Genomic DNA, 26,044 nt, shown 5'->3' with positions numbered 1-26,044 from the left:
TTTAGATTTTCTGCTTGACAGGATAATTTTCAAAACTATGGATTATTAATGACACAGTTTGTCAGCATTTACCCCAGAAACATATAATCTAATTATCTAGGCAACTTCATGAGGAGCACATAAAACTTTTGCAAAAATAGCATGATATTTTAATTCATAAATGGGAGGTCTTGCAAATTTTCTAACTTCACAGTACTAGCTCCTGATTTGCAGAGTCCATTCATCCCATCCAGGTAGCAGAGATGTTAAAACCCCTGATATTTTGCTTTTTTAAGAAGGATGAATTGTTTGAATGTTCATTACTGCAATCAAATTATTCAAATAGGAATGGTATTGAGTTCTTTGCAGGCCAGAGATGAAGACATGTTCATTATCACATTCAAAATGGGTAACAGTTTGTAAAAGCTACTGCATTATTTATTCCATGTTTACCTGTGGCCAGCTGCTCTCTGTCTACCTTAAAATACTGTGGCAACATGTTTTAATCTGGTTATTTATCTATAAACATGTAAATCTGGATTTACAACAGTTTAGTTTTAGCAATTATTTCCATCATTACACACAAGTACCAAGCTGCAGCCCATGATGGCACTGGCATTATAATTTTTTTTTGCATAAAGCCCTTTTTAGCTCAAAATCAACTGTTTTAACGACAAGTTGTAAAGGGAATTTGCAGCATTCTTGCTTAATATTTAAAGTATTTTAAACAGTTCAGTTGCTTTGCAAAGGGTGAACGGGATGTGAAGGAATTCTTGATAACATACATAGTTTGCAAACTTATTAATGCAAGGCTGTAGTGGGTCAGCTTGCATTAGCTAGTTTTTCTTCAAGTTCAAATTCTTGTTCCAAATTTGGTGCACCTCACATCAACGATAGTGCTACCTCCTGCCAGGCAGTATTGGCTACTGTTGTGTGAAAATAGTGTCCTATAATGCCAAAGCTTCCTTTCCATTGCTTCCTGAATATTTTAGTTGCAGAATAGAAATTTTATTATGGCCAAAGGAGTGGGGAGAGTGGTACAGGAGCTTAATCGTGTAGGAGTTGAAATTTCTGTTTCCTGACTTCAGTGTGTGGCAGCATGGAGGCAGTCAGGATTTCTGACAGCAAGCAGCAGGAATTGTAATGCTTTAGTCCATCACAAAGATTCACTGAAACACAGATGTTTCAGTTTAAATGAATTTGCAATGCACATTGAAGGCAGAGGTGAACTGGAAACATATGTCTTCACTGTTTAAAGCCAGCTTAGAGTATATGAGGTTATCTTTAAGGTTTTGAAGCATAGGGCATTTGGAGTGTATGTTAGCCACATTAATTTAAGAGATGCTCATTGGAAGAGGTGAGAGAACATTGACATTCTTTGTGTTGAAAGAGAGAAGATCAGAAAAAAGGAGCTAGATGACAGAGTAAGGTCTTGTTTGACCAAGGACAAGTTTGATTGAGGAGAGGACAATGTACTGGAAGGTAGATTAATGGTGACCAAGGGAGAGCAGAAGATCACTGAGGGCACAGGTAATGGGTTGAAAGCACTCTATAAATGAAAGACGTTGGAATAATATCCCCAGTTGGACTTTTCATTTCTCTATCTGAGGCCACTTCCTAATCAGTCCATCCATCTTGGTCATTCGCCTAGGACCCTAGCTCTGTAATTTCTTCTGTTATTTTGTTCTCTGCCCCTCTATCTCTCATTTAAGATCTTTCTTAAAATCAATTTCTTTTATCAGGTTCTATATTAATCATTCTTATAATTCTTAGTTTGGCTTGCCATCCAATTGTTCCTCAGCTCTGTAACACCTTCCAATGTTTTTCTACATTAAAGATGCTACATAAGTGCAAGTTATTAGAGGCAGCAAATCTATGTTGCTAAACAGCTTTACTATTAAATTTGTCCTTGATCCTGTTTATTATTAACAGCTGCATTAAATATTTTTCAGGGAATTCTATGATCCAGCTAAGTTATTTCGACCAAATTCAGCAAAAGCAGATCTAATTGTGAAGTATGATTATGCTTCATTAGGATGCCCTTTGGTGGCACATTATGCAGCTCTTTGGAAACCAGAGCTCCAACTGTAAGTTCTTTTAAAGCTTACTGTTAGTGAAAAAGCCATAAGAAAGGCTGTTTAATCAAATAAATATAAAAAGTATATTAGCTTCTTTCATATTCAAATACAGTTACCTTAAAATCAATGTTTATCGTAAAGTAGTAAAACAATGCAAGAGAAAAGGGAAAAGTGCATAAATTAAAAAATTAAAAAGTAAAATCAGCTGGTAACTGCACAATCTGTTGTTATGTTGAGCCATACATGCTGGAAGTTTTCACATTTCAATTGCTCATTGAGGCAAATTTAGCAATGACTGCCAAAATGGCACTGAGAATACAATATTTAACCTTCCTGTCACTCGCCCAGGTAGGGAAATAATTCGACTCTTCCACCCCTGGTCAGAAGCTAGACCCATCTGAAAATTGTGCTCACTTTTCTAAATTGGTCTACTGGAATTGGTTATCTAATATCAGAGATTAGAAGTGGTCATTTGGAAAACCAATGAAGATAAAGTATGGTATCATTCTCAACGTGTGTCACTGCCTTTGACAGAGCATAGGACAAACAAAAGTAAAGAGAAAATTATTGTGTGTTATGGTAGGTGTGAGTAGGAAGAAACATGTCTAGAAAATGCAATTGATGTTCAAGATTCATTATGTTTTACTAAACGTGTTTGTGTATAACAACACCTGCTGATTTACATTTGTGGATTAAAATTTGAGCTAAATTTTCCACCAATTATAGGCAGTGAGAAGGATGAAGAATTATTATTTCTAGTTAACTACAAGTTTCAATGAAGAGAAAGTTAAGTGACTGAAATAGAACTGAAAGCGTAAATGTGCCTTTTTTGATTGCACCAATTGGAATAGAATGGGGTAATCCAAGTACCTCCAAGCAGAATCCAAAACAAGTGACCCTTCTGTATGAGAAAGGTACTGTTAAAGTCTAACATGAGGACCAATCAAGCAAAAAAGAATGAAACAAAATTGTATTAATTAATGCAATGAATATCCTGCAGCTGCAGAAGGAAAACTTAGATTTGCACTCAGAGTAATTGCTATTGAAGTCCTTTCTCAAAAGTAAGGTTGTAAAATGTAACCAGAGATGATAATTATGCTGAATATCTTAGCCAGAGGAAATATTATACTGTTAAATCCATCCCTGATTGGTTCTAATGTGAAATTCAGCAGTAAGATTTCAATTGTGTATTGATGTATCAATCCTTAGCTCATTTGTCATATGTTTGCCCTTGAATTTGTAGGTTCTCAGTTCATGTTCTACTTCAGTACTTGAACATGTAATTCAATGTTGTGTTATGGCTGCATTATTAAAAGTGTACTCCTTCCAATGTTAAACTAAAGCCCCACCTACCAGTCCAATAAATAGGCGAACAACAAGATTTAAGAGTTCGCTTGCAACCCTAACCAGAGTTTGATACTTGCTTACATCTGTTTTGTGATGTTTCAGGTGGTATAATGATAATTATGTAGAGGACATTAAAGTGATGTATGTGATGTTTGAAGTGAATGGGATACATGATTATAACTATAAACTTCACATGAGAGATGTTAACTGCATATCAGAAGCACAAAACTGGACAACTATGTTAAAGAAACAAGCTAATCCCGATCCTCACACTGCTTGGAATTTTAAGGTAAATGAAATAAAAGCTGAATTATATTGTTACCACTTCAAAGTAAACTTTGCATGCTGTTTAATTTTCATCTAGAGTGGTAATAATTTTTGGCAAATGCCAGTATATTAAAACATTTGTAAATTTCTGCTTGGTAGTATTAACATGCCAAAAGCAGGTCTTCTGTTCATTCTGCATGTCTTGCATGCTTACACTTTCTTCAGTTCCTTGTCGGAGCCTCCATTTTCAATTTTGAGTTGTCTAATGTCATTTTCTCTTTCTTCTTTCAAATGTACATCTCTCTAATATTTCTTCAATCTCTTCCAGCAAACTTGCATGCCTTAGAAAATGGCCAGTCCAACCTTGTTGCCGTTCTTTGATGATATTCACCAATGAACTTCCCTCTTTCTCCATCCTCATTTATTCTTATGTTCTGTACAACTAACCCACTCCATTCTTCTGCAAAACTGCATTTCATGATTTTCTAGTCTGAGGATGTCCACTTTCTTAAGATCCACATTTCAGCCTCATGCAACAACACTCTCCAAATTCCAGGTGATAATTATTTTCCTTAAAATCCCTACTTAGTCCTTTGCTGAACAACTCTTTATATTTGGAGAACACATATTCTACCATTGCTGGCCTAGCTCTGATTTATAGTCATAGAGATCCAAAGCATAGAAAAAGGCCATTAGCTCATTGAGACCACACAGTGCAAAAACAACCACCCAACTATTCTAAACCCCTTTTCCAGCACATGGCCTTGGCATCGCAAATGCACATCTAAATACATCTTAAATGTTATGAGAACCTTTGCCTTCACAATCCTTACAGGCAGTGAGTTCCAGAATCTCACTATTCTCTGAGTGAAAACACTTTTCCTCAAATCTCCTCAAACCTTCTGCCCTTTACCTTTAAATCCATGCCTCTTAATCATTGATCCCTCCATCCAGAGGAAAGGTTTCTTCCTGTCTATGCCCCTTGCAAATTTTATACATCTCAATCATGTCCTATCTCAAACTCCTCCGCTGTAAGGAAAGACAATCCCAATCTGTCCAATCTCTCATCGTTACTGAAACTCTCCAACCCAGGCAACATCCTGGCAAATCTCCTCTGCATCCTCTTCAGTGCTATCACATCCCTCGTACAATATAGATTCCAGGACTGCACATAATACTGTGGCCTAACCAACAGTTTATATAGTTCCAGCATAACCTCACAGCTCTTAAACTCTATCCCTCAGCTAATAAAGGCCAGAATCCCATATGTCTCCATTATGACTTTATCCATCTGTCTAGGTAACAAGGGACCAGTGGGCATGCACAACAAAATCCCTCTAATCCTCTGTATTTCTCAGGGTCCCACCATTTGTCAGGTATTCTCTTGCCTTGTTTGTCCTGCCCAAGTGTATCATCTCACATTTATCCGGATTGAATTCCATTTGCCACTGATTAGCCTATCTGACCCACCTGAGTGTTTCGTCTTTTAATCTAGGGCTACCTTCTTCACTATTTACAACCCCACCAATTTTTGTATCATCTGCAAACTTACTGATCAACCCTCCTACTTTCAAGCCTAAATTTTTATATAAACTACAAACAGCAAGGGCTCCAACACTGACCCCTGTGGGATCCAACTGGATATAGACTTAAAAGTGGAAAACACCTCTCAACTATCACCCTATGCTTTTTGCCACTCAGCTAATTGTGGATCAGATATCTCAAATTTCCTCAGATCCTATGGGCTGTTACCTTTGCTCTCAGTCTCTCATGTGGGACCTTATCAAAAGCCTTGCTGAAGTACAAGTAGACTATGTCAAATGTATTGCCCTCATCTACACAATTGGTTATCTCTTTGAAAAAATCAATCAAGTTAGTCAGGTATGACCTCCCTCAACAAAGCCATGCTGAGTGTTCTTGAATGATCCCTGCCTCTCCAAGTGCAGATTAATTTTGTCCCTCAAAATTGCTTTATTTTATCCCATACTCCCTGTTATGGTTTGATACTGGACTCGGTGGGATGTAACAAAATACTCTACGAGTTAAGTGATTCTAATTAACAAGTTTATTGGTGGTCATATATGTATATATCAAGCAGTGATGAAGGTATCAAGTGGTAGATTAATATATTGAGTGGTAAATATTAGGCAGTAGATGTATTTGTAAAGCAGTAGATATATATATTTGTAAATACGTAGCAATAAACATATATAAAAAGCAGTAAATATATAATAACTACGAGTCTCATGCCCTTCTGCTTGCCGGGGACCCAGCTTTACGATGGTCGGTCTGCAGAACTTGGGGTTCCTGGCACCGTTTGTGAATTCTGTATGAGGTGAAGTCTGACAGCATGTAACACAACAAGTCTCACTCTCTTCTTGTAATTGCACATCCCGATCCAAGATAAACTCCACTGAATTGGGCAAAGTCCCTGATTTTAATACTATTCTGAATCTAATATTACGTGCTTAATCATCATTCCATGGTACTTTCAGTACTTTTCCAGACATTCCATTATATGGAAAAACATCTCCAGGTGGGTTCGTGTGACAGCCCAGCAGGAGAATTCTCACAGACAGTTTAATATCATATGGTCATCTGTCAGTAAAAACAGGCATTAGATCTGTTTTCCACATACTTTTCCACTTCATTTCAACCACTTGTTTTCATGGCCAATTAACCCTTAATGATTAACCCTTGATGATCTGTTCTGAAGATATCATTTTTGATCCTACCAGTACACTCACTTCTTAAATAATGGTACCACATTGGCTGTCCTCCTGTCCTCTAACACCTCTCCTTTGATTTAATTTGATTTGATTTAGATATTGTCACATGTACCTAAGTACAGTGACAAGTTTTGTTTTGCAAACAGTACAGGGAGATAAAAGCAAATAAAGACACAGATCATAGAGTGCTTAGACAGCCCAAGGTTGCATAGGAGGTGCTCAAAGCAAGATCAACATTTGATTTGAAATTAGAGTGGTCCATTCAGCAGTCTAGTATCAGCAGGGAAGAAGCTATTCTCGAACCTGTTGGTGCGTGTGTTCAAGCTTCTGTATCTTCTACCTGATGGAAGAGGTTGGAAGAGAGTATTAGTGGAGTGGGAGGGTCTTTGATGATGTTGGCAGCCTTTCCGCAGCAACAAGGTGTAAATGGAGTCCATGGATGGGAGGTTGGTTTCCATGATGGTCTGGACTGTGCACAGTTTTCTGTAGTTTACTGTGGTCCTGGGCAGAGCAGTTGCCGTATCAAGCCGTTATGCAATCAGGTAAAATGCTTTCTGTGGTGCATCTGTAAAAGTTGGTGATGGTCCTTATTGACATTCCGAATTCCCTAAGCTGCTTGAGGAAGAAGCGGTGTTGCTGTGCCTTCTTGACTGTCGCATCTGCATGGGAGGTCCAGGGCAGATTGTTTATTATCATCACTCGTAGGAACCTGATGGCTCTGGACCCTCTCCACCTCAGCTCCGTTGATGTAAATAAGGGCGTGTCCTCCTCCTTTCTTCCTGAAGTCATTGATCAGTTCTTTCATTTTGCTGACATTGAGAAAGAGATTGTTATCATTGCACCATGACTCCAAGCACTGTATGTCCTTCCTGTATTCTGACTCATCATTGTTTGATATCCGGCCTATAACGGTCATGTCATCAGCAAACGTGTAGGTGGCGTTGTATGGAATTTGGCTACACAGTTGTGGGTATACAGGGAGTACAGTGGGGGTCTAAGTACTCATCCTTGTGGGGCTCCAGTGTTGAGGATTATCGTGAAGGAGGTGTTGCTGTCTATCTTCACTGATTGCAGTCTGTTCGTCAGGAAACTGAGGATCTAGTTTCAGAGGGCAGCGCCGAGATCTAGGTCTCGGAGTTTTGAGATTAGTCTGGTAGGATGTTGAAGGTGGAGCTATAGTCGATTAGTAGAAGCCTGATGTAGGTGACCTTGTTATTCAGATGTTCCAGACATGAGTGCAGAGCTAGGGAAATTGCTCTCACTGTAGACCTGTTTTGCCGGTGGGCAAATGGCAAGGGATCAACAACGCAGGGTGGGAGGCTAGAGTTAATGTGGGCTATGACCAACGCCTAAAAGCACTTCACGGGTATGGAGATCAGAGCCACTGGGCAGTAGTCCTGTGGGCCAGAAAGGAATTGAAAATTTTTGCAAGCACCCCTGCTATTTCTTCTCTTGTCTCACTTGACAACCTGGAATACATTTCATCTGGCTATGGAACACATGATAAGAAAAATGATTCTCGTGTACAAAAATTAAATTATGTTTTAGCAATTGACCTTTGCTTTCCCACCATTATTTCTTCTAATTTTCGTAACTTTTTTTCAGATTGTTCTGCAAACTTTCATCTGTCTCTTGGTATCTCTAAATTTTCTGTTGTGTAGCCACAAGGGCCTGATCATGTGCAAATCTCAAACTATTGGTCTCAACTGTGGCACCTTCTGCACTTCATCTATTACTGGTTTTATCATGTCTTTCACTTAAATTTTGAAGAACAATGATGATAGTGGACAGTTTTATCTCACCCATGCCTGTTTACAATTGCAGTTTCAATATTGTCCCCATTGTCTGTCTCATGTACAGAGCTGCAATAATTCTTTTAGCTTTCCAATTTAACTCAATTGCCTCAAGCCCTTTTATCTTTCACCAATTGGCCTTGTCATAAGCTTTCTCATAATCCACAAAGCAGATGTACTCTTCCTGCTGGAGTCCTGGCCAGAAGACATGGAGAAATTCTAAATAAAACTGTATTATTTTCTATATTTTACAATTTAATTCTGTTTCTTTTAAAAATGAACAACCTTACTGTACTCAAACTGGCTGAGATTGATCATTTTATCATACTTCCAGAAGCCTTCAATACTTTGCAGTGTATATTTATTCCACCTTAAGCACACACAAAAGTTTTAGAGATGTGCCATCTGTTTCCAACCTGCTCTGGACAAAGGAGATAATAAGACCCATTATGCTAAAAATGAGCACTAATGCTTTTACAATTGTCTCATCATCTTGCAAAGGAAACTATAATGGGAAGGTAAAGCTATACTGTTAGCCCATCAAGATGGCTCATCAGCACCTGAAATTGACATCCTTGTTACATGATTGAAATCTGAACTGGTTGAATTGCTTAAATATGTACAATTCTGGGTTTCTAAGTCAATTAAATTATCTCCAGAGGGAAAGTAGGATTCCAGGCTCAGTTGGAAGCATGCCTTGGATCATCCATCTCCACATTGCTAGCTACAAAGACCATAAGACCATAACATAAGGGAGCATAATTAGGCCATTCAGCCCACTTAGTCTGCTCTATGCCATTCAATCATGGCTGATACGTTTCTAAACCTCATTCTCCTGCCTTTTCCCCATTACCCTTGATCCCCTAACCAATCAAGAGCATATCAATGTCCGTCTTAAATGCACTCAATGGCTTGACCTCCAAGCCCACTGAGGCAATAAATTCCACAGATTAACCACCCTCTGGCTGGAGAAATTCCTCCTCATCTCTGTTCTCAAGGGTTGTCCTTTCACACTGAGGAATGTACCCTGAGATCCTAGTCTCCTACTGGTGGAAATATCTTCTCCACACCCACTCTATCCAGGCCTGTCAGCATTCTGTATGTTTCAATAAGCTTCCCCCCTCATCCTTCTAAACTCCGGTGTGTACAGACCCGGAGTCCTCAACCGCTCCTCATATGACAAGCTCTTCATCCCCGGGATTATTCTTGTAAACTTCCTCTGGACACCCTCCAAGGCCAGCACATCTGTCCTTAGATACAGGGCCCAAAACTGTTCACAATATTCCAAATGCAGTGTCACCACAGCCTTATGCAGCCTCAGCAGTACATCCCTGATCTTGCATTTTATCCCTGTTAAAATGAATGCTAACATTGCGTTTGCCTTCGGAACTGCCAACTGAACCTGCATGTTAACCTTAAGAGTCCTGAATTAGGACTCAGAAGTCCCTTTGTGCTTCAAATTTCTGAAGCTTTCCCCATTTATAAAATTGTCCATGCCTCTATTCCTCCTACAAAATGCATAACCTCCACTTTACTACATTGTATTCCATCTGCCATTTTTTCGCCTACTCTCCTAGCCTGTCAAAGTCCTTCTGCAGCCTCCCCACTTCCTTGACCTTACTTGCCCCTCCACCTATCTTTGTGTCGTCTGCAAACTTAGCAACAATGCCCTCAGTTCTATTGTATAAGGTGAATAATTGTGGTCACAACACTGACCCCTGCAGAAGTCCACTGGTCACTGCCTGCCACCCTGAAAAGACCCCTTTACCCCTATTCTCTGCTTTCTGTCAGTCAGCCAATTCTCTATTCAGGCCAATGCCTTACCCCTAGCACCACAGACTCTAGTCCTATTTAGCAGCCTCCTGTGCAATATCCCTCAGTTCTGAATCTTTTGTTAAGAAACCTCATTGTTGATTTCATCTGAATGTTTCTGCCATGGGTTTTGATTTTTCTCATTCACTGGATGAGGGCATCACTGGCTAGGCAGCATTTATTGCCGAGAGGGCAGTTCAGAGTCAACCACATTGCTGTCGGTCTGGAGTCACATGTAGGCTAGACCAGATAAGGATGGCAGTTTCCTTCCCTAAAGGACATTAGTGAACCAATGGGTTTTTCCAACAATGGACAATGGATTCACGGTCATCATTAGATTCTTAGTTCCAGATATTTATTTATCTGCTGTGGCTGGATTTGAACCCAGATCCCCAGAACGTTATCTGAGTCTCTGGGTTAACGTACCAGCAATAATACCACTAGGCCATCTCCTCCCCCAGCGACTGTAACAAAGTCAGCCAGCTGAACCTGTGCAATGTGAGCCCCCTGACTGAGACTGTTAATCTGGTCCAATCAGAGAGACCTGGCTGACATAAAAGGATGAATGTCAGGGATATTGGACCCCCTGAATGCCTGACTCAGTGAGAGACAGTGCTTTTGTTAAAGGCTACAAATTTGTAAATAAAGGATGATTGGTGTTGGAAAGCTGGCCTCTGAAGTTATTTTAGTGGTGATGACAGTAATACACGATACTGAAGAAACTTGCTCACAGCAGTTGTTTTGAAGTCCAGTGTAAGCATTTTCTTACACCATGCCTCTGTTTGGGAAGCTTGACTTGTTCAACCCTACTGACGAGGATTGGGTTTAGTATGTGGAAAGAATGTATTATTTTTTCCAAGCAGACGACATTGTGGCAGATGAAAAACAATGAGTAATTCTCCTGACAGCCTGTGGAGCTGCAGACTTTTCTGTCATTAGGAGCCTTACTTTTCCTGAGGTACCAGATACTAAAACCTTTCAAGAATTGATTTACACAGATAAGGAATATTATGACCCCAATCCTCCTGATGTAACTAAGCAAAAACACCTACTGGCTAAAACTCAACCAGACTTCAAACACGCACTACAACTAGCTTTATCATTGGAAAATGTGGCAAGTGGAGCACATGAGCTGCAAAGTATTCTGTGTTGAAAAGAATAACTCTAGGTCAACCCACAGCAAAACCCCAAAACAAAGCCAAGTCTCAGCCAAACAATTACAATTTTCTTCAGGATCCTGTCTGATGAGACATTGTCATTGTTGTCAATATGCAGATTTGAGACTGCAATGCAGCCCGACTGGACTTAAATGGAGTAAGTTAACTCATAGGCTGGTATCTGGGAGAGTGTCCAGAGGAGTTCATATCCTTGAAACTCTGTCTGCATCTGTTTTGGAATGCTTAAATTGCTTAGCAACATCCAAATCAGGACCAGTCAAGATGAACATATGGTTAAGTGGCCATCCAGTTCAAATGCAGATCGATAATGGTGCGGTCATATCAAAGATCGCAGAACCAGTTTTTTAAATAAAATCTGCTCTGAACCTCAGCCCTTAAATTTGAAGCAAGACTTCAGCTAGGCTGAGAACCTATACCCAAGAGCCTTTGCAGATTAAGGATACAACCTCTGTTCCAGTCACTTACGAAAGGCAGGTGGTTCAGTTAGCAATGATTGTAGTGGAAGGCTTGGGCCCTAGCTTGATGGGATGAAATTGTTTGCAAGAGATTGACCTTGATTGACTCAACACTTTTCAATTTTAAAATGGCTACCTGAGTGAAATTTTCTAGGATGGTCTAGGGACTATCAGAAGAGCCAAAGTGACTTTGCATGTTGACCAGGAAGTAATTGTATGATTGCGCAAGGCCCGACCAGTGCCATTTGCTTTATAGGCAAAAGTAGAAGCAGAACTCAGAAGACATGAAAGTGAAGTCCAATCCGCAGATTGGTGCATCTGTGTTCAAGTGCAAAAAGACTTGGACAATATCCGGGCTTGGACAGAAAAATGGCAAGTAACATTTGTTCCAAACAAATGTCAGACAATGACCATCTTCAATAAGAAACAATCTAACCAGCACCCCTTGACTTTTAATGGTGTTTTTATTTATTTATTCACTCATGGGATGAGGGCATCGCTGGCTAGGCCAGCATTTATTGCCCATCCCTAATTGCCCAGAGGGCAATTAAGAGTCAACCACATTTGTTGTGTGTCTCGAGTTACATCTAGGCCAGACCAGGTAAGTATGCAGTTTCCTTTCCTAAAGGACATTAGTGAACCAGATTGGTTTTTCCAACAATTGACAATGGATTTATGGTCATCATTAGATTCTTTAATTCCACATATTTATTGAAGTCAAATTCCACCATCTACCATGGCAGGATTTTAACTTAAGTATCTGGATTAATAGTCCAGCAATAATACCAATAGGCCATTGTCTCCTATCATCACTGAATTCCTCCACTATCAATGTCATAGGGATTAACATTGACTAGAAACTCAACTGCACTCACCATATAAATAAAGTGGTTACAACAGCAGATCAGAGGCTAGGAATCCTGCAGTGAGTAACTTACCTCCTGACTCCCCAAAGTATGTCCACCATCTACAAGGCACAAGTCAGGAATGTGATGGGAATACTCCCCACTTGCCTGGATGAGTGTAGCTCCAACAACCCTTAAGAAACTTTACACCATTCATGACAAAGCAGTCCACTTGATTAGCACCACATCCACAAGCATCCAATCCCTCCACTATCAATGGTCAGAAGTAGCAGTGTATGCCATCAACAAGATGCACTACAGAAATCCACCAAACCCATGACCACTAGAAGGACAAAGGCAGCAGATACATGGGAATGCCACCATCTGCAAGTTCCCCTCCAAGCTACTGACCATCCTGTATTGTTCCTTCACTGTTGCTTGGTCAATATCCTGGAACTCTTTTACTAAGGACATTGTGGGTCATCCTTTAGCACATGAACTGCAGGGGTTCAAGAATGCAGCTCACCACCACTTCTTTAAGGTAACTAAGTATGGGCAATAAATGCTGATCAGCTAGCGACACCCATGTCCCATGAGTGATTAAAAGAGATTGACAAATTTTGTTAATAGCGTTTTATCAGTGGTACTTATCTTGTGATAACTGCTTGTTTACCTGAGGTTCTCTGGGTTTATGATGTCAGGTTGCAGATATTCAGATATCGTTTGTAGTAATTAGTTTAAATTTGTGCCCCCTCGTTCTCAATTTTTTCATGAGTGGAAATAGTTTTTCACATCTACTCTTTCCAAACCTTCATGATTTTGAATACCTGTGTCAGATTTCCTCTCAATCTTCACTTCTCCAAGGAAAAAGGTCCTAAATTTTCCAGTCACTCTTCGTAGTTGAAGTTCCTTATCCTTGAAATCATTTCCAAAATCTCTTCTGCATTTGGGTGGCAAGGTGGCTCAGTGGTTAGCACTGATGCCTCACAGTGCCAAGGACCCGGGTTTGATTCAGCCCTCGGCTGCCTGTTGTGTTAAGATTGCACATTCTCCCTGTATGTGCATGAGTTTCCTCCAGGTGCTCTGGTTTCCTCTCACAGTCCAAAGATGTGCAGGTTAGGTGGATTGGCCATGCTAAATTGCCCATAGTGTCCAGGGATATGCAGGCTAGGTGGATTACCCATGGGAAATGCAATGATACAGGGATACTTGATTGGCTGAATGGCCTGCTTCTATGCTGTAGGGATTCTATGATTCTCCAATGCCTTCATATTCTTCATAAATTGTGCCACCCAGAATTTGATGCAATATTCCAACTGAGGCCAAACTGGTACAAATTTGTATAAGTTCAAGATAAACTTCTTGCTGCTCTACAATCCACCCCTATTAATAATGTTAAAAGTGTATCCTTTATTCACTGCTTTTTTACTCAACTTGTCATGCCATCTTCAGTGGCCTATCTACATATACGTCCAGGTCCCTCTGCTCCTTCACCCACTTTAGAGTAGTACACTTTTTTATGTTGTCTGTATGTCTGTATGTTCTTTGTGTTAAAATAAATCAGCTCATATTTCTCTTCATTGACCTTCGCCTGCCACCTACCTGTTATTCCACCAACTTATCAATATTCTTTGAACTTCTATATTATCCTCCCGAAATAAGAAGGGTCTAGGCCTGAAACATCAGCTTTCCTGCTCCTCTGATGCTGCTTGGCCTGCTGTGTTCATCCAGCTCTACACCTTGTTATCTCTTATACTATCCTCCCCACAATTTACAAAGCTTCCAAGTTCTCTATTGTTCACCAATTTTGAAATTGTGCCTTGCTTATCTTTGGCTCAGATCTGTTCTTACCCCACTGAAATTGGCTTTCCTCCAGTTAATTATTATCACACTGGGTTGTTTCTTGCTCTTTTTCATAGGCACCTTAAATCTTATCATACAATGATCACTGTCTCCCAGATGATCACCTGCTGACATTTGATCCACATCATTGGCAAGATCCAGGTCGAGCAATACATCCTTTCTCATTGGACTTGACACATATTGCTGTTGAAAATTCTCCTGAACACACTCTAGGAACGTATAGGCTCCCACACCCCTCCCAAGTTAGTTTAAGTCCTTCCAAATAGCTCGAGCAAAATACTCTACAAGGAATTCAGAATACGTTACAAGTGCAACTTGTCCAGTCTGCGCTGCTGCCATTCCTCAGAGCCTGTCCCAAGCTTTCCCTTCCGCACTGTCTTTTCGGCCACACATTCATCTGCTCTTTCTTCCTATTTCTTCACTCACTGTGTGGTATTAGGAGTAATCTGGAGGATACTTCTTTTGAGGTACTATGTTAATTTCTGATCTCACTTCCTAAATTCTGAATGCAGAGACTCTCTGTTGTGGGTGAATTACCACAACAGGCTACCTTTAGGTTGGCTACTTATTAAGAAATCTCATAGACTGGTTAGCACTGCTGCCTCACAGTGCCAGGGACCCGGGTTCAATTCCACCCTTGGGCCACTGTCTGTGTGGAGTTTGCACATTCTCCCCATGTCTGCATGGGTTTCCTCCGGGTGCTCCGGTTTCCTCCCACAGTCCAAGGATGTGCAGGTTAGGTGGATTGGACATGCTAAATTGCCCATAGTGTTCAGGGATGTGTAGATTAGGTGGGTTATAGAGGGATGGGTCTGGGTGGGATGGTCTGAGAGTCTGTGTGGACTTGTTGGGCTGAAGGGCCTGTTTCCACACTGTAGGGATTCTATGATCTATGATCTATGACTCACAATCAAATACTGAATCAAGTACTTAAAGTTTATTGCTTGTAGCAACTAAAGTAAGACCCCTCTAGTAAACAAGTTAAGCCTCACAACACAACTTAGCTATTACCTGATTAATGGAGGAATTTAGCTATTATTCCAACCAACAGTGTCTGTCTGGATGCAGTGTTACTTTTCTTCAGTCTGCCACTGAAGAGAGCTGGAGTTAAATGTTTACATAATTTTCTGTCCTTCAAATTTGTGCTGTGATATTATTGATGATCCTTTCGATTTTTTCAGCCAAATATTGAACTATCAAGTCTGCACTTTGCCTTCAAATCAGAAGTAGCTTCCCTGTTCCATGTTACATTTGGCATTCATGCCTGTTTGAAGGCATAACTTTCCTGTGATTATCTCCTTAAATTCTTCAGCAGTACAATCATTTGTCCTGGTGGCATAAGGCAGCTATTTATCAAACAGTTGTTAAAACAGTTTTCTTTATTTTAGATTTGCCTCCTTCTTTTCCCAGGCACAGTTAATTGATTTTAACTTCTATATAACAGTTTGTCCTTGTCCCTGAACAGTTTATTCCAGACAGAGTTATTGCTGACTGTTCCAATCCATGATCAGTTATTAAAGTTCTGAAGTTTACAGTATCACAACTTTCTACTTATTTCATTGGTACTGATGTGTACTGTAGCTTCTAACTATTCATCCACTCCAATCAGGGTATTCCACAGCACTCCTCCAGGAAATCCTTGATGATAGCACCAGGGAACAATATGCCATCTAGTATCCAAGTCTGGGTGCCACAAAAAACCATCTGTTCCCTTAACTGTCAAATCATCTGTAACGATTGCTTTTCCAATCTTTCCCTTACCACCTCCTGATCTCTGGTACAGCTGAGATACAATTGCTGTCATGGACTTGACTCTGGCTACACTCTCCAGATGAGCCATTGTTGTCATCAGTGAATACTGGCTGGAGAAAGGAATGCATTCAATTTTTTGAGTTTTTGCTTTTGAATTTGATTTATTGTTGTCACATGTACCAAGATACATTAAAAGTGTTGATTTGCATGCTGTACAGGCAGATTGTACCATACAAAGTGCATCAGGGTAGCAGAACAGAGTGCAGAATACAGTATTACCTCCACAGAGAAGGTCCAGGGAGAGATCAGAATTAATATTTCAGAGGTCCATTCAAACATCTGATAATATCAGAGAAGAAGCTATTTTTGAATCTTGTTCATATATTTGAATTTTTATATCTTCGGCCCGATGGAAGAGGGTGGAAGAGAGTATAGGGATGGGAGGGGTCTTTGATTATGTTAGTTGCTTTCCGGAGGCAGTGGGAAGTATAGATGGAGTCAATGGATGGAAGGCTGATTTGAGTGATGGACTGGGCTATGTTCACAACTATCTAAAGTTTCTTGTGGTCTTGGGCGGAGCAGTTACATTACCACATAGGATACTTTCTATGGTGCATCAATGCCTGTCTGTTTCTTTTTGACTTTCTGGTCGCACATTCCCTCTCTTCCTGCATACTTTTAAGCTACAGGGTGATCACATTTACAAATATGGTATCCAATTTCACGGATGCACCACAATAATGCCAGCAGTGGCTCAAGTTCAAACACAGAGCACATGTTTCTGCAATTGAATGATATATTCTGCACAAAATGGTTATCCAGAACATAAGAAGCATTCTGGAGTTCCCACCTATAGTTCCCACGCACCAGGTTGCAGCAACTCTGTCATCCTGCTATTTATTAATTGATAACTTTGTTGCTGCCAGTCAGTCTTACGACTAATAAATGTTAGTGTTGTAGGCAAGGTGGGAGGAGTGCTTGGTCTTTCCCTGGTCCCATTACTCCACACTTCACACATGAACTTACTTGTTTTACCCAGTTCCCAATATGGCCAATTGGATGCTTTCTTTGTTCGATATGAGAAAATAGATCTATCAAACAAAATTTATTCCATGAAGGTGCAGAATTGGTTAACATACAGGTTGTAATTTAAAATACAAATGTTTACACCTCTAAATATCCAAAAGCAAACACAAACACAGACACACAACAGGGTAGAAGGAAACAAAAACAAATTCCTCTGTGCAGAGATTCATTTCAGAAAAATAAAACACTTTTTGTCAATAAACTTCAGTTATTAAAGACAAACAGGGCAGGTTGTGAGATATTTAGATGGCAATCAGACTAATGTTCTGGCACAGAAGTACAGATGTTGCTGAAAACATGCAGTCGTTGCTAAAGATTTGATGCAGTCATTCAGGAAATAGCACTGATTTCTTTTGGAGGTTTATCATGCTGATCAGAGTTTAAGGCACCACATAGGATGCATATTTCTAGAAACAGGAGCTAAGTTGGGAAGCTCCTTTTCTTCAGCAGAGACACAAATTTAAAGTAATTAGTAGGAGAAACAAAAACAATATGAGAACATCTTTTGCACATTGTGAGTGGTTAAGGTCTGGAATGTATTGCTTGAAAATGTGGTACAATCAGGTACAATCAAAGCATTCAAAAGGGAATAAAACTTTTATTTGAAAAGGAACAAGGTGCAAAGTTATGGAGAGAAGGCAGGAGATTAACGCTAAATGAATTGCTAGTTTAGAGAGTGCAGTCATGGTGGGCTAGATGATCTCCAGCACTATAATAATTGTTTATCATTGTGCTTTCTGATCTCTCCTTCCTTGAGTTAATTCCTTTTTTCACATAACATATCCATTCTTCCTTTTTATTTCTGTAGTTCTTCTAATTCTCTGCACTGCTTTCCCCACTAAGTATTGCCTTGTCTGCCGCTCTTCTTAGTTCACTGTTTATTTCCCTACACTTTCATTTAAAATCATAGAATTATAGGATCCCTACAGTGTGGAAATAGGTCCTTCGGCCCAACAAGTCCACACCGTCCCCTCAGAGCATCCACCCAGACCCATACCTCATAACCCACCTAATCTACACATCCCTAAACACTACAGGCAATTTAGCGGCGCCAATCCACCTATCTTGCACATCTTTGGACTGTGGGAGGAAACTAGAGCACCTGGAGGAAACTCACACAGACATGGGGAGAATGTGCAAACTCCACACAGACAGTCACCCAAGGGTGGAATCAAACCCGTATCCCTGGTGCTGTAAGGCAGCAATGCTAACCACTGAGACACTGTGCATTAGTTTTTTATGTTCTTCCACTTTTCTCATCCATATTGAGCAGAAATGCTGAAATCTATGGTTTTCTCACTCTTTATTATGTACCTAAGCAAAATTGGTTTCTTTTGAGATTAACATCTGTGCTGAAATAGTGCGAATAAAAATGTGTTTCACATTTATTAAGTATTCATGGGTGTTGTGCAAGGTACTGAGGGAGTAAATAATCAGATACATTGAGCGCACTCTGATGTTACAGACAGACTTTGAGTGGTGGAAGCAGGATCTACACTGTCCTTTGCAGAGTGCAGATGTATTCTCTGTAGCTCCTAAGAGTTCTTATTGAATATGCCTGACTATAATGTAAGGTGTACTTATTCATAACATGCTATAAATAAGCTTTTTAACTAAATCAAATGCCTTTTCTATTTAGACTAACAGTGGTCTATTCTCCAAATTGGTGGACCCCAGGCACAGTGTAGACAAAGAAGGATAGTTGGCTGCAAACTACCTCAACTATCCCTAACCCAGCACCACATGTGCTGGCAGTGGTGGCAAATACCATATGGTAACAGAGGTGCACATTTGAAATCCTTACACCATCACCAGAACAACTCACACACGCAGCAGATATCTAACAAACGACTGGCATCCTTTGCAACTGTGCTATCTTTAAAAATTGCTGTGCACCCAGACAAGCACTGGCAATCCAAAGTTGCCCTTCACTAGCAATTTAATGGCACAGCAGCCAGAAAGATAATGGCATATAGCCAACATGGCAGACACTCCCCAACACATACAACCCCAATCTCTCATCCTAACTGCTGATTAATCTCCACACCACATAATTTACTTTTCCATAGCTGTATTCCATCCAAACAGCGTCTTACTGCAACTCTCTTCTTAGTTCCCACTGTCAACCCAAATCTTGCCATTATCCAGTAGGAGAAATCCTATACCGGGAAGCAAGCAGACAATTACAAACATGAGCTTTTATTTACAACCAGAAAAAGCAAACATAAACAAAACCAATTGAGGCTGCAGTTCACCCCCACAATGTCCACCACGCATGCTGACCAATAAATATTTTACAGTCCATGATTGTCTGCTGTACCCAATTCTCATCTACTGGAAGCGAGTTCTGTCTGACATGTAGCAGCTTGATGGAGCTGAGCTACGTTATGCATAAGGACAGCTTCCTCCTCCTCAATGTCCTCATCCTCCTCAGAAAAAGACTGCTTCCATTCTCCCTTTTCCTCAGGGTGTATTACGTTACTTAATTGTCTGCTTTAATCGTGCAAAGTACTGCATGCCAAAATGATGCAGCACACTTTGTAGGACTACATGAGAAGGCCTTCCCCAGACTGGTCAAAACGGACGTTCTGAAGCCCTATCCTCTGCTCCATCATCATCTTAATTGCAGCATGTGCTCCAATTTGATGAAGTTGCTGCATCAGTTGAGTAAGTAGCACATTGCATCTAAAAGGAAGTTCCTGCCGCTCCAGTTCCTTTCCCATTCCATGCCCACGTCAACCATGAATTCAGTGGGGCCCATCTTCATACATATATAAATTTTGCATACATGCAGTGATGTTCCCCTCATCCCACAGCACCCTTTGAAGTTTCACAAGTAACGAGATGCTCTTGGCCAGTATTCTTTGCCTCAGCACATTCAATCATCACGCATTGCAAGTGGGCTAGAGTTCACATATACATGCTTCATGTGTTTGCCCGTTCAATATTCTGGCATCTAGCAGATTTTTGGCCATCAAAGTGACTGTCCATCCTTGGCATTGTACTAGCCATTTCCTAATTGCATTTCACATCTAGAAAATAGCAAGTGATTGACATCATCAACACCGGGCTCCACCTGGTTGCTAGATACTGGGTCCTTCTGACAGCAAACCCCTTCCTCCAATTAGACAGAGAACTAGTTGCCCATTCACTTTCTGACATGGCCATTTAGTAAATAAATGAGCAGTACATTTGCTGTGCAAGCAGCCTGCATATGCTATAATTGTAAGATTGACGTCTCACTGTGCAGTGCATAATGACAAAGCCCTACACCCATACCATATGGATTCAACTTCCAGAGTACTCTGTAGACATTTTAATTAATGGGTTCTACAAATTAGTATATGTGCAAAAGAGCACACCAATAAAGCAATACTGGTAGCCTTTAGTTTTGACTGAAGCACCAATATGGTAACAGGCACGGCAAGGAAAGCATGGATGCTGCAATCCTGAAAGTAGCTGTTAAATGAGTGAATACCAAGGGAATAAACAAGCAGCTCTGAGATGCACCCTGGTCCAATCTGTGAGCTGAGTGTTAATCCCTGCGCAGAAAGTGCCCTTGGAGCAGTCTTTCAGTGTTAGTTGCCAGTGTACCCCATACTGCAAGTCTGTGCTTCCTGCAATGCTGTTTGGTGGTAACCAACATGGAAATTCTTTGCAGTCAGTGGCAAACTGAATGTACCTCTTTGACGTCCATGTTGAGAATTCTTGTCTAGCTTTCTCAGTGAGTTTGGTAAGATAGGAGGAGGTACATTGTGTTATTAATATGGTGTTTAACAAGGTAAAGGCTCCCTTAATTAGCTTGTGAAAAACTCACCATGCTGCTTAATGTAAATGCAAATGTATAAAAGATGCACCAAGGGGGGCTCTTTTGTGGTGCAGTGGCAGCATTCCTATCCCTGGAGTGAGAGACCTGGGTTCAAGTCTCACCTGCTCCAGAGGTATATAATAGCATCTCTGAATGAGTTAATTAGAAAAATAGGTTGAATAAAAACAATTTTTTTTAAAAAAGATGCACCAAGTTGTTCATTATGTCAATATAGGCCTTGCTGGAACTCAAGTGCAATTCTTCCATAAATGTCACCATTGTCACTCTCCCTATTCGGGAGAGGGAAGATAATAAAATAAGTTTGCAAATGACACAAAGACTGCCTGGATGGTTGACACTGATGAGGAAGATGTTAGGTTAATGAGGATATAAATGGATTGGTGAAATCAGTGGCACATGGAATTTAACCCTGATAAATATGACGTCATGCACTTTGGAAGAAGGAACAAGACAAGGGAGTACTCAATGAATGGCAAGACAGTAAGAAGTTCAGAGGAGCAAACAGATCTTGGGGTGCTTGTCCACAGATCCCAAACAGATCCCAAACGCTTCGCTTTTTCCATTGTGGCATGGATTATTAGATCAGGGAGATCATGTTGGAGCTGTACAGAACTTTACTTAGGCCACAGCTGGAGTACTGCATGCAGATCTGGGTCACCACAGTACAGGAAGGATGGATTGCATTACAGAGCGTGCAAAGTAGATTCACCAGGATGTTGACTGGGATGGAGCATTTCAACTACGAGGAGGGACTGGATAAACGCGGCTTGTTTTCTTCGGATCAGAGAAGGTTGAGGGTGGACTTGATAGACGTGTACAAGATTATGAGGGGAATGGACAGGATGAATAGAAAGCAGCTATTCTCCTTCGTCAAAGGGGCACAAAAAGGCAGCATGATTTTAAAATGAAAGGCAGCAGGTTTAGAGGGGATTTGGGGAGAAACTGCTTCACCCAGAGAGTGGTGAGTGTCTGGAATGTGCTGTATGAGTGGGTGGGTGGGTGGGGTGTTTGGAGATTAGTTGAGGTAGGAAACCTTGCAACCTTTAAAAAGTATTTGAATGAGCATAGGATCTCTACAATGCGGAAGCAGGCCATTTGGCCCATCAAGTCCAAACTGACCCTCCAAATAGTATCCTACCCAGACCCACCTCCCTACCCTATTCCTGTAACCCTGCATTTCCCTTGGCTAATCCACCTAGTCTGCACATCCCTGGATACTATGGGCAATTTAGCATTGCCAATCCACCTAACCTGCATATCTTTGGACTGTGGGAAGAAATTGGAGCACCTGAAGGAAACCCATGCAGACACGGGGAGTAGTGTCATAATGTTCAAAGCTATGGGCCTAGTGCAGGAAATTGGGAGTAGTGCAGGTAGTAGTATCTACTCAATGGGTGTCAGGGCCTGTACTGTATGATTCTATGATTCTAAAGTTTTGAACAGGCCAGGTTGAGTCTGACACACAGTTTAACCCCAAGTGAGTTTCAGGTGAGCAGCAGTGACACTTAAAGGTGTAAGTTTGAAGTACAGGGCGTTTTATTGTTAACTTTTGGGCCTCATCTGCATGCTGCTAAACACTGTTCACCTGAAATGGGAGGATACCAACAGTTGACTTCTGGGCAGCAAAGAAAGAATGGATATCTAAAAATGGCTGTTCAACACCAAAGGATAAATAATTTACAAACATGTAAGTCATATTGAAGGATTTTGGGAAGTACTGACAGGTGGAAAGAGTTAGTATGTTTGGAGCCAAGGAGATGATGATTTTGTTATGGAGAACTACATTCTGAAAAAAGAATGGCCTCCCAGTTTTTTTTTGAACCTTAGCAAGTCTCTGTTTTGCCCCACAGCTGCTAACTATTCATTTCAAGGGAAAGCTTCAAAGGTTTTTCTGGTCAAATCAGGTTTAAAATACACACAGGGCCCCAGTGGGACCTTATTTGTTTAAATTTGAGGCTCTGTCTGTTTCTGACAGGTGCCTTACCCATTTCATTTCAGGGAGCAATTAAATTGATAGCGAGCAAGAACAGGATTTTCAAGCAAACCGCTCTGTTTAAAAAGGTGCCATTTGCCCTCTTCTTGTTTGAGCAAGATTGGGTAAAAATCACATCTGAAGTAAGATATATTGGATAACCCCCAAAAAGGTGAAAGGATTACATTTCATGATTAACCCACGATCCTTAAATGCAATTTAGGCAGGATGCTAACATTGTACTCATTTCCTACTCATTTCCATTAGTTTATGTTGCATCCATCAGCAAGGGGCCCAAATCTTGAATGCCTTGCAATACTTAAAGCTAGGTTGCACATCCTAAATTGATGTACACTGAGGATAATGATGACACTGAGATCATTCTGAGTATTATGCTGTAGAAGAATCAATATTGTTGACCCGTGAGTGAGAGAATGCATCAAGATATTGAAAGGTGTATTGGAGGTCTTGTTGGAGGAGTTAGAAAGAAAGATTGCCATCCTATATAAGGTCAGGTCCACATTCTTATAAGTGAACATTAATATTATTATACAACATAACTGTAGTGTTTGGAACCAGGGTTAGGTAGATCTCATTATCCAGGAGATCCTTGACTGGGTTGTTAACCTGAGCCAATCAGGAAGTTCTGGCTGACAGATATAAACAGGAGATTCAGAAGGCCTCCTTATTCTAGGGTCTGGCTTTAAGATGGCCAATCAGAGCCTGTAAATCAAGGGTGACTTGGTGATGGGATACTGGCCTTGTGCAGTTATTTCAATAAATATATATAGAGGATGGTAAGACAGGAAGTCTTTTGTGAGTCCTATGGACTCAGGCTCCAGTTTCGTGTGATCTGACATCACTATGACAAATCTCCTTTTAAATATATTCTAACTTCAGGTGAGCTGAAATCTCTCTAGATACCTGCTCAGATGGCAATTGGAAGAGGCATCAGCAGAGGCCTTCTCAGTAATATGGCCAATAGGATAGATTAATGACACAGTTCTGAGGAAGGGTCACCGGACTCGAAACATTAACTCTGATTTTTTTCTTCACAGATGCTGCCAGACCTGCTAAGCTTTTCCAGCAACTTCTGTTTTTGTTCCTGATTTACAGCATCTGCAGTTCTTTCGGTTTTTATTTGGATAGATTAATGAATTCACATTATTTATCAAAGTCAGTGCACATATCTCCAGCTGCCATATTCTACCTGTAAGTTAGGATAGGACTGGGGTGGGAGCTATATATGGTGAGGTAATGAACACTGGTGCCTAGAATCAGGACTAAATGAAAATGACAGCAGTGCCATTTTACCGGACAGCATTGAGAAATGCCTGTTCTCTTTTCAGCTCGTCTTACATTGCATGGCCCATTTATTCCAGTCATGCTCAATCTTTAAATCACAAAAACATAATTCAGCACCAGCCAAACCATTCTATGTAAACTACTAAAGCTTTAAACATGCATGGAAAAGCATCCAAAACACGTTAAGAATGCAGCAACAGTCAAAATAAATAATCCAACAACTATCTTAAAAGTAGTTGTTGATCCCTTTAAATAGTATTGGTAGCCATTTCTCCGTGCCATTTACTGAAATATTTGACTATACAAGGTAAATCAGTCATGATGATCTGACATTTCTACCATTTCTTTTTGCCTCCAAGTTAGTGCATATTTTATGCTAAATACAGAAGTTCCCGTAGATAAGGGAGTAGTTTTGATGTAAATATTTCTGAATTTAACAAGTATAAAGAAAGATATTTTCTGAATAAAATGAAAAAAAGAAACATACGCGGAAACCTGACCTCACAGCTTGCTGTAAGTTTTAACAGAAGTGCCCAGATGTATTGCATTATTATCAACTGTAATGTTGGCTGAATGAATATTAGTTACTCATTATCATTCATGCTTCTGTAGCGCAGTTCTTTCACAGTCCGGCGCTTTAAATATGTTGACGATTAATTGTGTTTGTGAGGCATGGTAGATGTTCTGCAGCTTTTATAGACTCGTTGTTTATTTTGAATATTGAATACCATCTCTTTGCTTTCACTTTGAAGAATTTCCATAATTGTAAGAAACCAGGTCCGCCATCAACTGCGAGTAAATCTACTGAATATCAGATAATGGGTGAATGGTATTCAAACCGAATCCAGTTTGCAAAGCGCAATGGATTTTACATTTTCAAAGCAATTGTTGTAGATCCCACATTCAGGTAGGTTCAGCAGTGTCTTCTCACCTTGGATTTCACTTTTCAGGAATTAATTTATGCAATTTTATACTCTGTTTAGCAACATATACATTGAAGGTGTGTTTTAATCCCGAGTTGTGACATACAGTCTAATAGAGTAACAAAATTGGAGGTGTTTAATTGAGATAAGAGCACTGTTAAAATGTATGTAATATGTCATCTTCTTACTATTGTTCTAAGTGTTCAACACAACCTAAATGTACTGTTGAACTTTCCAATGTTTTGTTTCTCAATCATTCTAATAATGGAAAATTGAGGCCAATTTAAGAAAATTTTCAACTTTCTCTCAGAAAATTAACCAAATACAATTACTTATTAACATGTTCTGCTCTAAAGTCAGACTTAATTAATAAAATACTTTAAATTTAAAAAGTAAAAGTTTTATTCCCAGTTATTTATTATATATTTTACACTCTGTTAGGTTTGTCAACCCTTTGCATTAATTGTTTTGCATTATTATGATCCCAGCTGATGTTATTACTGATCAAAGCCAGATTCCAGAGTGAAATCTTGGATGTGAATTCTACCACTGATTTTTTTTATTTAAACCATTTTAAGATCAGTTACTGAATGCATTTACAAAATGTTGCTAATATACCTTTAACCTAAAGAATGAAATCCTTATTAAACGACCAAAAAAAGCACTAGGCAAAATAAAGTTGGCAAGATTTCATTCCATTCACCAGCAATTCAAATTCAGACTATTCCTTTTATCCCAGCATTCCCTTACAAGCACCAAAACCTCAGTGAAGAATTTTCACCATCTTCACAACAAAGCTCCTTCTCAAATTCAGGCTGGCACATCTGCAAT

The sequence above is a fragment of the Rhincodon typus genome, chromosome 29 (genome assembly GCF_021869965.1).
Source record: "Rhincodon typus isolate 14 chromosome 29, sRhiTyp1.1, whole genome shotgun sequence".
Taxonomy (NCBI): domain Eukaryota; kingdom Metazoa; phylum Chordata; class Chondrichthyes; order Orectolobiformes; family Rhincodontidae; genus Rhincodon; species Rhincodon typus.
This window is presented reverse-complemented; position numbering follows the sequence as displayed.